General features: G+C 37.9%; 1 protein-coding gene across 1 annotated transcript in view; it reads right to left on the bottom strand.

Annotated features, from left to right (window-relative positions):
* The window catches only part of pdgfrb (platelet-derived growth factor receptor, beta polypeptide), a 52,887-nt gene extending 37,826 nt beyond the window's left edge, over positions 1-15,061 (bottom strand). The window contains exon 1 of the mRNA XM_053642129.1: positions 13,998-15,061. The gene's annotated coding sequence lies outside the window, so the exon portion shown is untranslated. The remainder of the gene's footprint in view (positions 1-13,997) is intronic.
* Positions 15,062-15,289: the final 228 nt, after the last annotated feature.

Here is a 15,289-nt window from a genome sequence, read left to right as displayed (position 1 = left end):
AATTATAATAAAAATGTCTTTCTAATGCAAATCTGAACCAAAAAGAAGATGTAGAATGTGTCAAATTTTCCATTAGGTCTTTTATCATGAAGTGAGAAGAGTATAAAGAATTCAAAAAGTCATTAAGTATGAACGTTGTCCATGTGGAACTTCAGCATCTACATTTGCTGTGGCGCAGCAAACCCAGCCACAGTCTCTCAGTGAAGTGGCTTTGGAGAAGGAGGGAGAAATAATGTTTGGATAAAAACAGATGAATAAGGTGGTACGTTCACTGCCAAGTGGTAAAGGCAAGGGAAATGAAAAGCACTTTGAATGGATTCCTTTCAGAGAAAACGAGAGAGAGAAAGAGAGCAGCCATGAAAGAAACACACAAAAAGAGAGTGCAATAGAGAGAAACAGAGGGAGAGGAAAAAAAAAGTAGGTGAAACTTGGGGGTATGATGCATGCATGGTGTGGATTGTTGGCCGAATTTGACGTCAATGTCAGGAAGGGGTCTTTTGCGTTTGCACAGATCTTACTCTGCTCACGTTTGTAGGTCTGGCTGAAATGAAAAGTGTAACCATAGCTAACCGGCTAACCTGTATGAGTGATTCCAGGCTTTCACAAAGCAGCTGAAAAGAGCTGGCATAAACCTAAAGACACACATCCAATACACAGAGCAAGCTCTTAAAGGACCCCTGAACGTGTCATTTTAAACCTTTTAAAAGTCTATGCAGAGTAGTACAATGATTAATATGTTTTGGTGTCCAAGACACTATGAAATCTCTGAGAAACATCTCTACAACATTAGCCTCATTAAAAATGCCAGGGTCTATGAATGTACTGTATGCACTCAATGCACTCATGTCCTCCAGCTGTCTCAAAGTTAGCCAGCTAGTTAGATGCTACTAAAGTACCTTGTGTTTTTCAGGTAATTCTTGGATTTCAGTAAATGAGTCTCGATCTGTCATATTTTCAGTTATTTATTGAGACTGAAAGTCCAATAATATGAGCACAAATTGTCAAGAAAAAACCATAACAATTAAGATTTCCTCCTCACCAACATTACTTAGCTAGCCAGCTGGGTAGCTAGGTGACAGTAAATTACCTTACATTTTTCACAGGTTATTCTAGGATTTCAGTGTCTGACTCTTGATTTGTCATGCTTTCAGTTTTTTTCCCCCAAATCCATCAATATACTATGTATTGTAACAAAAATTCCTTCCTTTAGCAACACTAATTAGCTAGCCTGCTGGTAAGGTGCTACTAAACTAGCTTTCATTTGTCACGGGTAGACACAAAATGCTTCAAGTGGGATTTCAGTACCTGAGTCTCGATTTATAATGTCATATTCTATTATTTAACAGTTGTCAATGCTGTCAAAATAAACCATAACAACCACGATTTTGTTAAGCACTAACATTAGCTAAGTGTACTAGCTAGCTAGCGTAGTACACAGCTCCTGCAGGTAAAATAGAACTCTCTGAAAAATATTTAAATTTGATTTTTTTTAGCCAAGTAATGAGAAAGTTTCTGTTTAAATACCCTACTGTAAAACAAACAAACAAACAAAAAAACAATAGAAACCTTCAGAGAATTTGTATTGGTTTTAACGGTTATAATGGGAATTGTATTGGTTTTAATGGAAACAATAATGGTCCCTGTGGGTCTCTACTGGTCTTCTATTGGTGGCATGTTATGTCTAGTGGATACCATTAAGGACCAATAATGGTACTAGTTTTAATGGTTAACTGATGGTTTGTAATGGTATTTCGAGTGGAAATCATTATAATTTCTGTGGTGTTTTCTACTGTTAGTTTTTTTCAGGAGGATAATAATAATAATAATAATAATAATAATAATAATAATAATAATAATAATTTTGCATTATGCTAGCAAATTTATCACTTACACAATTGCGATCAGCTCTGCTGGAGAAATGAACCATTTCATAAATCATATTTTTGAGTTTGGGGATATTTTAAAAAGAGATTATAGCATTGTTGAGGTTTGCATACATGCCACACAAGCTAATACAGGATGTAAAGCCGAAACATGATCAATGTCTAATATACAAAGATGCTAAGTGCTTGTTTTTTCAGTGAAAGCATAAGCATTTACATCAGTCTGTGTGTTCCTATAAAACAGAGACACTGGCAATTAAAAGTACTCAAGTGTTAGAGTGTGTGTGGGTGGGTGTGTATATATACATATACTGTACTATATCTGCTGATGGGAATCTCTTGCCTGCCTGACCCTTCCCACCATCCTGGTTCCTGACTAACACACTCAAACATGACCAAGCGACTGTATCCCATCATTCCCACAACACACTGCCTGAGGATATGCTGTGTGTATATATATGTGTCTATGTGCAACCTTTTACGCTCTGCTTAACCACTCTGGTGCTGTTGTTGTCTCCTGTGGGATTATCTTTATATATGTCAGTTTGTTTTACTTAAACATCTGGCAGTGATGTTCTGCCCTGATGTGTGCACTCTGCTTTGGGAAAGAAAGGAGCGTGTATATGTGTGTAGGGGGTGGTCATTTTAGCATTAAAGGTCTCCCAGGGAAAAAAACATGACATCTTTGAGACAAGAGAAGAGAAACAGACCAAAAGAGTAAGAGTGAGAGAAAAAAAGCAGTATCAGATTTTCCTTCACACACAGCTGGAAGGCTTTAACTTCCTGTGAGAACCGTGTGTGAGAGACGGACGCAAAGCACCACCACAACCATCGCTGTAACACTCTCACACCCACACACATGCTAAACACACACAAACACTCAAAGCCATGCTGTGTAAAAATGGAGACTGAAAATCCCCATCTGACAGACTGCAATTCTTCCATAACAACTTCTCATGCAGGTCTTTTGGTAACAATTCACTTCCCAGAAAAGTCAACTTGTGGTCATTTAATCACCTTTGGAAACTCTCTGAAGTTTGAGTTTACCAAAACTGTGGTCATGTATTTCCATGACTGGCCAGTTTGAAGCTCCTTAAAGGTTTATACACTTTTAGAAATGGTGATGATACAGGAGTGGTTAAGTGATTACATTGTCTTTGGAAGGAAGTCTTTGGCTTCTTTTTCACTGCACGTTCATAAACACAAGAACTGGTCACATATGAACCGAGCAATCTTGGGGTTCTAGAAGCACCTAGAATGGTCATAATGACAACAATATCAGCAACGGCAATTACACCATCACTGTGCTAAACATTTACATTACATTTAAGACGGTGAAAATTCTGCATCATGATGAAATTTAAATATATAACAAACCACTGTTGAATTATCCAGAATGATTGGTCAGAAAGTGTTTATTTATTTTCTATGACAGCAGCTCTGACTGTAGGTCTGGCTCTCAAATTATACATTTACAGTCACTGCATTTGGTAGATATTCTTATCTAGAGCGACTAATATTTATCTCATTTATAGAACTGAGCAAGTGATATGCTATCGATACCATCCTGACATGCTATCATTTCCATAGTACCAAATTACACATGCTTGTACTGCATTTGCTTCACATAAATGGAATTAAAAACATATGTACTTGTTGACATGGTGAAGTTTTCTGTTTTCTATATTTATGGAAGGATTCTCCAGTGTCAGCGCTTTGTAACAGTCAGAAGTAAAGCAGTTCCTGTAAGGTGTAAGACATGAAAGGTTTTCAGGTCTGAGGACTTTTTAGTAGAGGTCGGCCAACTGATCGGTTTTGGTGATTAATCGGCACCGATAGCTGATTACTGGAACTATTGGTTATCGGCAAAATTCCACACTGATAGTTTTTCCTGGTCACATCCTTGTGGGAGCGACTGAGAAGGGTCCACTGTCATTATACAGTACAAGAGCGGCCTCTAGACGCAAATTAAAAACTGACCAATTTTGTTGTGTTATTTGAAGTGTTTTTTGATTCATTTTGGATGTATATCTTTTGTTTTCTTTAATATTTATTAATAGTTAATACATACATACATAAATATATATATATATTTATATATTTAAAAATTAATATATTTAAAAATTAATTAAATATAATAATTTATATATATATATATATATATATATATATATATATATATATATATATATATATATATATATATATATATAAATTATTATATTTAATTAATTTTTAAAAAATACAGTACATTTTCATGGTACACTCAGTGCTGTTTACTTTTGTGATAAAGTTCAGCAGTATTTTACTTGCGTGTTATATTTTAATTCGGTATCGATGTTAAAAACTATCAGTTGATTAATTGGTTATCGGCAGGTACCGCCCAACTCAGTTATCGGTATCTGTAAAATCCACTATTAGTTGACCTCTACTTTTTAATTTCTTGGTAACATGAAAAGCTGCATTTTTTTTTTGTCTTACTAAGCATCAAATATATGGCAACATTAAATATAAGTGTAAACAGATCAAATGCACACCATGTTGTTCTTTAATACATTTGAAAAAATGTTAGTGTCGGAAAATGGCTTTAGTATGAGAGGAATAAAACACTTAGGACATGTTGTTATAGGAAACCCCATCACTGATTAATTTCCTATAACACCACACCCCAGTGTTTTTATCTTACTTAAATTTCAGTTAACTGCTGATGAAAACGATGAAATTAAAACTACATAGTAAGCATAATATCTACTGATGTTGCATATTATAATGCAGATTGGCACCAAAAGTGGTGTTAGTCTCACCCCCAAATGCCATTAGTTCCTGTTGGTACTTTTTGGTCTTTTCTGACTTCAAATCCCACAGCTGAAACTTTTTCCCTGTAGTACTGCACTGGTGGCCGTGTAAAAAAAAAAAAAAAAGGACAGTTTCACTTTTATGTTGCCAAATGTCCTGGAACATTGTTCAAACAACAATGCCCTTTGATAGATGTTTTCACTGCTGCATTTAACTCAGCGAGTTAATGAACCTTTCCATAATGCATACATTTTACAGCACTTTACAAGAAATAGTCAGGACGCATTGCTACACTGACTCACGCTTGACTCAGAGGCACTCTTTTCTCGAACCAATGAACCTGAGACTCATTCATGCTGACAAAAGCAGTATTTAACGAAACAAACATTGTAATCCTATGAGGGCTACATCAACTTAAAACACTTAATCCATCAAAAACAGAGATGTCGCTGTGATTTCATGTGTTCTAAATAAAATCAGCATTCAGTATAAATCGTCCAGAGAGATCTAAAGCCGCAGGCAATAATCCTGAAGAGGCTGCAATGTAAGAAGAAACTGCTGGTGTCCAAATCCAAACAGAGAGGCAATCTGCCAAAAAACCTGCAAAACGCACACACACACACACACACACACACACACACACACACACACACACACACACACACACAAATACTGCCTTTTTTTATTCCCCTTCCTGCAATCGTTAGCCATTTATACATGACAAGGCTAATACAAGTGTCTGTTGCCCCCTACAATACAAAATTTTGGCATGGGTTGTGGGAAAACTGATCTACTATGTTCCTGTCAAAACAAACCTTTTTTTCACCCCACTATTCCCCTGAGACAAGGCTTCTGCTATCTTGAAAGCTCTCTGCACTCCCCCCCCCTCCCCCCCCCTCCACAAGATTAAGGAATAATATATTCCGTACTTTATTTTACATTTGCTTCCACACATACAAGATAGATACATATTTCACCATAGCCAGAGGAGCATCTCTAACTTATCTTAATCAGATAATCAGAAATCTAAACCACCGCAAAGGAAAAAGCAAGAGACATGCATTGAGTACATTCCAAACATAGTTTCTCACTGGCAGGAAAAGAAGGAGATTTGTAGCTATGACACATTTTCTTTTTTTTTTTTTGTGCAAAAGAATAAGAGCCTCAGCTCTACTGTATGATTCTACAAAAACATCTGCAACATCTGTAAAACATATAACAGTTCGAAGACACAGGCAAGCAGTTTCAAGTAAATAAACGGCCCATAAGTGTTTTCAGCTCATGCTGGAAAACACAGCAAAATCTTTTCCTTTTTTAAGTGCTTGAAAAAAGTTCACTTCCTGTATTTAAAGCATGACAAAGCACACCAAAAACCATCTGTCTCTCCCCAATAGCAACAGGAACAACAAGAAGAACCCAGCATGACATCAGCACTGCAGATTTTAACCAGCACTTGAAGTAATCAGAGATTATTTATTTAAAATTTTTTTTTAAAAATTAAAAGTTTGTTCACCCCAGGCAGGAGAACGAAGACCTTTTCATGGCATGGGTTTTGCTATTGTCTCTGCCACACGGAATTCCTGCACTTCTTTTCTAAATGTGCGACTTACAATGCCCTTGTGCTAGTAATTAAATCATGGATTAGTTGCATTCATAGCATACCAGAGGAAGGGTGCTGACTGCTAATTCGCATAATTCTGCTTTTTATAATATTCCAAACCATACCTGACCTGATCACAGGCTGCAAAAATGTTCCTTCCAGACACTTCCACTTTGCAGAATTGACAATGGCTAAACTCAAGGTGATGGTTAAGACCTCTGACACCTCGGACATGCTCATAAAACCAGCAGAAAGTAGCTTGTGGTAAACCACAGCTATAGAAAACCTCTGGCTACGGATCTAGCTACGGATCTGGTGATGACTGTTTAGTGTCTCCAAGTGATTTAAATAAAGTACTATTCATTTCTGGACATATGTTTGTTAAATAATTTATAGAAACTATTATCACTTTGCACAGGATAAGTGATCTCTGTATAATTCCTAGAGATGGGAGTGACTTCATGATGTATGCACACTAGTTCCATGTATGCAACATCTATACTTATGTTCTATTGACTGTATATGTTCATGTACAATCTGTATACTCTATTATAACAGCTTGTTTTAGAGCTTGTGACTGTGCAAGTTATGCTTTGATATGTCACATGAATATAACATGTATGTAGGAAGTCAATAACTTCCTAAAAACCTCAGAAGTGTCCTTTCATTGGCAAGTCCATTTAAATATATATTTTATTATTCTGCATTTTCAACCAATACTTGGTTTTATTTTGTATTCCAAAGGAGAGCACTTCCTGGAGTGTTTCATATTGTAGAAAAGGCTTAAAACCTACATATAATATTATATATTATTATAGTATATTATCTAATATCATATTATCTAATATTTCCAGTTATGAAATTATTATAATATTATTCAGCCTGTTTTTAGAAGCCTTTATATATTTCAGTATTTCAATTTCATATTTTTTTTTTTCAAATTGTCTAGAAATAGGTTGAAATGTGGTGAATTGCAATCTTATTATACATGAAATACAAGGCTGACTACAAGATATTTTCACTTTTTTTGCAGCACGCCATGATCTTTTCAGAGTCTGTAAAAATGACTGAGAGATTTTGATAGGAGTAAAATCCCAGAAATACACAGAAAATAATTATAGCTTCTCGTGTATGACTTGATAACAATACATGCTTAAAAACATACTGACTGGTGACCTAAAAAAAAATAATAATCACAGAATAGTAAACTCAGAGTTTATCTGGAATCCACTACACTGGTTTTATCCCCTCTCTACATATGCAACATCTCAGGATCTGTTTTGGAGTTGATAAGAAATTATGGCTCCTTTCTTCAAAACAAGTTAAAATATTTTAGACCAGTAAAGAAATGAGTGTGTGGTAAAGGAGAGGTTTGGGTGTTTTCAGATGTGGCCTCATATCTGTTCCCCTCCAAAGCTCGTTAAGGATAAATTCTTGGCATGAAATATGTTTGGGAACCATTTAAATGTAAAGCCCAGAGCAGTTTAAGTTCAATGGATTGTCCCTCCTTATTTAATAAAGTGCCATATATCTTCATATTTACAGCCACAGGTCACAGTTTCTCGCTCTCCGCTCTCACTGACTGTGCTCAGCTGCTGAGGAGGACAGCAGCGCCGGAGACATGTCATGTGAGAATTACAAAACGTTCCATCTGTGAAGAAGGCACCGGATGCAGGGGCCCAGGGAACGAGCTGCACCCTTAAACCGCCGGCCACATCTGGTCCATATGACACCAGTTCCCAGAAAACACCCATGAGCCTCGCATTAGTGATGTGTTTAACTACAGCCTTCAAGTGCTTGTCTTTGTTTATAAAATCACTTCATCTGGACTTACTATATAATAAAATTAGTGATCATTTTTGTATATGTAATATTGCTGTCGTCCTTTTATTTATGTGACAACAGTCATGGCATGGTCCTGTGGATAGTCAACACTTTAAGCAGTTTTACATTCTTAAAAAAACTCCACAAAATGATATATAAACAAGTAAAAATATATTGAATATATGCAAATGTATGAATATAATGTGTCTCATTATGAAAGTATAAAATGTATATAAGATGATTACGTATATTTCCTTTCCTAATTTTAGGCCAGAAAAATCTTACTGTTTTGGAAGATAATTTCGGTTCTTTAAAGAAAGTAGACTGAATAAGCAAAACTACTGAATAACTGAATTATTACTAAATAATATACTGAATTATAATCTAGGACCTTAAAGTGTTTAGGGTTCTTAGCGTTCTGAAGATGAACCCTGTCTTATAGGGAAACCGGGAAACCGTCTGATGTAATATAATATAATATAGAGGGATCCTCCAGATGAACAAACACTTTAGGGTTCTAGATTGACCCTTTTTGTCTGTTCATTAGTAGAACCATTTTATGTGGCTTAAGCTAATTTCAGCTCTTTTTCTTCACAAACAAACACACAGTAAGCTCTAACAACAAGCCCTCACACACTGCCCTAAAACTCTACTTCTTGCCTGTACCCCGATAGTCTTGTGAGAACCTCAGCACGCCCCCATGCATCAAAAAAAGAGTAAGCAAGAGACCTAGAGACCTAGGGAGTGAGGGAGGGGAAGAGGATGAAAAAATTAGCAGCTGAGCACAATTACTACTCTGGCATTAAATCCCCTTTTCCACTTCCACAAGCATAGCAAGGAAAAATGGAGGGAAAAAATAAAAGATGAGGAAGTAGGGCTTTGCTTCAGCTATTTGGTGGCACTAGATATAGTTAGATGTGCCAGGTGATAATTAAACCCAAAGCCTGGAGATGAATTGGAGAAGCACTGCATATTAACCTCCATTTTCCAAGATGGTCATTTGTTATAATCATATATGAACTCAATAGGTTGTGCAATACAAGTTATTGATTTAGGTGTGATAAAAGACATACTGTATTATGTGCTCAAAGTTTTCCATTGTGCACACATGGACCACTTCTGTGGTTAATAAAGCACTTTGTTGACGCATGCAAAAGTTGCCTACTGTTATTGTCTCCTCATAGTTTGGAGTCACACAGACATATGCAGCCACATACACATAAAAATACACAAAGTGTCCTTTTGACACATAGTATTTATCTCCAAAAGAAAAAAGTCTGATAATATTTTCTTTTGGCCCACCCACTTTTTTCCATGTCCCTGTTTGATTTGGATGCAGTGCAGAAAAACAGCACAGCTTTAGACCGATGAGAAAGAGGCACAATCACTTTTACAAAGCATATTTTTTGGTTCCAGAGGGGCGAAGCGTAATGTTTGGTGCCAAACAGGCTGGTTTGAGTATTCCTGAAACTGCTGATCTACTGGGATTTTCACACACAACAGCCTCTAGAATTTACATTAAATCGTGTGGAGAGAAAAGAAAACCAGACTGATACAAGAAGGCTTTGGTTTACTCAGATAACCTAATCTTTACAACCAAGGTGAGTAGAAAAGGATCTCAGATCACACAACACGTTGAACCTTGAGGCGGATGGGCTACAAGAGCAGAAGACCACATCGGGTTCTACTTCTGTCAGACAAGAACAGGAATCTGAGGCTACAGTGGGCACAGCCTCACTGAAACTGGAAAGATGAAGATGAAGGGGAAAGAGCAGGTGATGTATCTCCAACTGTCCAGTTTTGGTGCATGAGTTTATGCATTATGTTGCTGCCATTAGTCGCTGACTGGATAATAGCATGAATGACCAGGTGTACAGCTCTTTCTACTAAAGTGGCCAGTTTGTGTATATCAATAGTCCCCAACCCTGTTCCTGGAGATCTACCTTCCTGAAGACTTTAGTTCCAACCATAATCGTGCCCACCTGATCATCTAATCATTGCCTTAAGAAGTTCTTGATCAACTAAAACAAGTGTGTTCGATTTTGGTTGGAGATGAAACCTGCAGGAAGGTAGATCTCAAGGAAGAGGGTTGGTGACCACTGGCGCATATCATGTTAAATTCCACTGTTTTCAATGAGACCTTATTTATAAGTGCACAGTCAGCTTGTGTGCTTCCAGTCTCGAAATTTAAATATACTGTATAACAAGGATACAATGCTGATATCCTTTTATAGTCACAGTATTCAAATGTAATTTTTACTAGATTTTTATAATGTTAGCATTGGATTCTCCCATCTTCAGCATCTCAAATTTCACAAATATAGTAGAAAAAATAGAGGGTAAAAAACAAGAGATGAGGAATTCGGCATTGCTTAAGCATGATGTGGATACATCTATTCTTTTCAAATGTGTAAGCTAAAGTTTTCTCACGTTTGACTGATTTTGACTTGTGTTCAAAATCCAACATGGCCTCACATTTCACAGTTGGTGTGACTCAAGACATAAAAAAAAACTCTGCAGGTATGATTGAAGTTAGCATTTGTACCTGTTCTTACAAGTTCACTCAAACAAAATCCAATCCAAAATCCAACTGCATCGCTCTTGCGTTGCTTGAATTTGCTTCGGTGTTTATGAAATATCGTTATGAAAGAAAATTCTTACAGTTTGTTTCACTTTGTCTTCAATCTGTGTAAGATTAGTTGTACAATTTTAGTCCTTGTTACGCTTACCTTTCATGATCATGCCTCACGTTTGGATTCTAAAACATATTATACTATTAATATTCATTCTTCTACTGTATCCTGGTCAAGGTTGTGGTAAATCCAGGAACACTGGGCATGAGGCAGGAACACACTCACATTCACACACTCACGCACACCTAATGCCAATTTAGACTATCCACCTACCAGCATGTTTTTGGGAGCTGGGAGGAAAGCAGACAAACCGTAGGAACCCCCCTCCCCTGACAGATTGTATTATAGTACTTATATTATAGTTATAGGACTTTTACAGGACTATAATGATACTGTGACTGCATCATAGGAAAGCCCTCAAGAAGACTTTTTCTGAAAATTACCCCCAAAAAATTACTAGGTATGAATGGCACTTATTCACCACTTAGACAAATAAATAAGTAGATCTGATTTGAGTCAAATGTGGACTGCTTATGACACAGCAGAGCACTAGCAGAGCAGGTTTGCAGAGTTGATGGAAAGCACATGGCATTGTGCAACGGGCACTGCAGACTGCTCTTAATGCGTAACATATGTTTTCACCTACCTGGCATGCAGCACAGCTGGGGGAGGGGGAGTGGGAGAGCGGAAACAGCTGATGACGCAGCGTTAGCATAACTCCCTTCAGAGACATACGTACACCGCTTCGGCATGAGACGTTCTCTCAGAATTGGCATACCTATAGCATTATGTAAGTATAAGAGAATTCGTCACAGCATACTACCTCATTTGTGAGGAACTAACCCAGAAAGCAGTAACTAAAGTGATCCATTTACTCTATGAGGTATTCTTAACATTCACAAGCTTCCTCACAATGGCTGTGTCCGAATACAGGTGAAACCGCACTTGATTAACAACACCTGAGTAAAGTGTTAACTTGTTGAAGGTTTTGAACAAGAAAACACAGTTGCTCTAATCTGGCGGGCTCTTTAAGTTTTTGCGGTTATTTAGGTCACGTGACAATGCAAACATGCGGATGTAGTATGTCCAAATTGTATTCTTACTACACACATATACTGATCAGTATACAGTACAGTACAGTACTGTTTCAACATCCAAGCAGTAGGTACTGAATCGAATGAAGTACGTACTGTCACAGAACGCGATTAAGGACGCAGCTAATGTTGACGTTTCTCAATATGGCAAAACCCATCAAGGATAATTTGAGGTTGAAGTGTAATTACAGTGTAATTATAATTGTATGAGTTTTTTCTTAGAGATTTTGTGACACATCTGTGGAAAATGTTGATTTTTCCAATAGTTTTGTCTTATTTCGACTGTCACAATGCCTTTACATCAGTGTTCCTCAAAGTGGGATCCTCCACGGGTCTGTGAAGCCTAGCCATGGAGTCTGTGATTTTAAAAAAAAATGTAGTTACAACAGTGGAAATCACAACCCAAATTTATTATCGAGTTCTTTTAGTTATTAATTTGTTAGAATCATCATGTGAATTGAATGGTTTTAAACCCAAACCTCAAACTCAAAAACAAGTATGGTACTTTTGGCTGACAATTCAGGAATACAAATCTATATGGCTCTGATAACTATTACAGTACAACCCAATGTAGTCTTCTGCTGCTGTAGCCTATCCACCTCAATGTTTGGCATGTTGTGTGTTCTGAGATGCTTTTCTGCTCAGCACAGTTGTAAAGAATGGTAAGAGTGGTTCTCTGAGTTACCGTAGCCTTTTTATCAACTCAAACAAGTCTGGCCATTTCTCCTCTGAACTCTTTCATGGACAAGGTGTTTCCACCAGCAGAGCTTTCACCCTTTTCTTTTCTTCTCGCACAAACTCTAAACTATTCTGAACTCTAGAAACTATTGTGTGTCAAAATACTCAAAACCCAAACCCATTCTACATTGCCTACTGACAGTGTTCTAATGACCATAATGATGACCAAACCGTGTTCGCCTTCTTATCACAAATACACAAGTCTCTCTGGAATGCACCAAAAATAACGGAGCCATATCTTCATTTCTAGTTCTACAATAGCGTCAGAAAGAACAGCATGATCCAGTCAAAGGTGTGTTGGGGGATACGCATGAGAAAGCATGGCACTGCCAATCTCAAATACTGGCAAGCCAGAATTCAGGTGCAGAACATCTGTGCCAAACATCTGTAGCAAAGCATGCACAACTCACGCTAGCCTTGTAGATGGATAAACAAGTAAACAGGAAGATGCTGAAACATGGAGAAAAAAAAGTTTTCTGCAGGAACAAAAGTGCACTGTGAGTTCCGGCTGGGCTGGACTGTATAAGCACCAGATGTCTTGAGAACAAAATATTGAATAAGATACACACACACACACACACACACACACACACACACACACAAACACACAAAAGAAAGCAGCAAAACAAACTGCCATTCTTTTACAAGTACATAGAAGCATAGTAGCTATTAACACACACTCAGGACAAAGAACCAGTTAAGGAGAGGAGCTGTTCAAACAATTCATTAACACCAAAATGGTGTCCCATACAAACTGGTCTGAGGACGTAACTGCTTGCCAAACACACTCGCTTAGCGAGAGAGTAAACATCTTAAATTTCTCAGCCACTCTTGTGAAAAGGGGAACATGTGTAAATGCACCCTATTGCGTTTACTCTCCCTGAGTGGCACAGAGATGCCACATATTTAACACACAAACAAATACCTGCATCACAAATGATCCCAGATGCCCAGTGTTCTGGAAAGTTGCCACAAGTTGCCACAACAACGCTGACCATATACAAAGGCATCCGAAAAGCAGCAACGATTATTCCTGTGTTTAAAGTGAATGTGGGTATAATTTTGCTGTCATTAAAGATGGCACTGATGCACCGAACAGTGGCACACACTCTCTCAAAGGGATGCTATGAGTCAGAGTCTGAAACTAAAGTGAAGTTAGGTAGATTAGTGTGAGCTGTCCAGATCCTTTCATTATTCAGGACGCATTTAAGAGTGTGCTCAGAGTGAACAATCAGGAAGTCTATGTTAATTCCTCACAGTGTAAACATCTGAATGTGTCACTTACAGCTAAGATATAGCCCTGTTCTCGTTCTCAATGTACATGCTGCCTGCATAAAAAGCAGTTCTCAAGACAAGAGCCTTAAAGAAGAAACAGGAGCAGCTTGTTCCGGTAAAAACAATGCACTTAGGAGAGGTCAAAGATGCTTACCTTCAGTTTCTCAGTACTCCGAGCACGTCAGATTCTGGACATGCCTCTGTCTCTGCCTGTCTCTGTCTTTCCACTACTGCTCTCTCTCTCTCTCTTTCTCTGTGTCTCTGATTCTCTAAAATGTGCCCTGCCTCCCAGTCGCACTTCTTACATGTGAGTAACGGTCTCCAATGATGTGGAGCTTTGTATCGTGGAGGCTGGGTCAAACTCTCTGCTGTGTGGAGACAGAGCGAGCGTGCTTATCGTTTACACTCCTGAGTCCTGAAAAAAGGGGAGGACCAGACATCTGTTTATTTAGTAAGTCGACCACTTAAGCTACCATAATCTGAAACTCTGAAACTGATACCAGGATATAATACTGTTTACTCACTCTAATGAATTTCAGAGGGACACATTGAAACCAGATTGACAGAGAGAGAAGAGATTGAGAGGAAAGGAAAAAAATAAAAATAAAATAATTCAAAATAAATAAATAAATAAATAAATAATTGGCCATACTGGCGGGTTTGTTGCTTCTGAGTTGTGCACTGAATCCCATTAGTAACCAAATGGGACTTTATTTGGTTTTTAAATGAAATCTGCAGTCAGTGAAAAAAAAAAAACCTTGACCAGCCAAATTTCCCCACAAGTTCAAAATAATCAGATATTCTTACCCTGAAACATGTCCACACACACATACCCCGGTCTCCTCAGCAACAGAGGTCCACTTTTGTTTCTTTCCCTGAAAACGTGAGTGGCCGGGAGGTCCTCCTTGGATACTGGCAAGTCTTAAAACGAAAGAAGAAAAAGAAAGAGGGAACATCTGACATGAAAAAACACCCTGTAGATGTCTCGCTCTGATAGGAATGGGCAAAAGATGGGAGAAAAGGAGTTGTTTTGATGAGTTTGTCAGTTGTGTCATATGGTGAGCATTCATTCCTAGACACACACACACACACACATACACACACACACACACAAACTTGCTTTCTCACTCCTGGATCTTGTCCTGCCTGTGCACTCTCTGTTTCACTCTCTCTTTTTCTTTGTCCTAAGGAAGTCAGCAGCTTGAAAATTCATAACATGCACCCAGCAGCTGAGTAAGGACTTTTCTCTTTATTGGAGTGGCCAAAACAGGGCAAGACAGAGAGGGATAGAGGGAGAGAGAGGGAGAGAGAGCTGGCGTGCTCACTCCTCTAATTGTGTAAGTAAAAAAGAAATGAGGGCAGTCATGAAAGAACAGGCAGTAATTAGAGAAAAACAGGGCAGTCACATCTTATTAGCACTCTTTGGATCTTTGCACTGTTTTAACC

The sequence above is a fragment of the Ictalurus furcatus genome, chromosome 14 (genome assembly GCF_023375685.1).
Source record: "Ictalurus furcatus strain D&B chromosome 14, Billie_1.0, whole genome shotgun sequence".
In the NCBI taxonomy this organism is placed as follows: Eukaryota; Metazoa; Chordata; class Actinopteri; order Siluriformes; family Ictaluridae; genus Ictalurus; species Ictalurus furcatus.
Note: the sequence above shows the minus strand (reverse complement) of the source record. Positions and strands in the feature narration are given on the sequence as shown.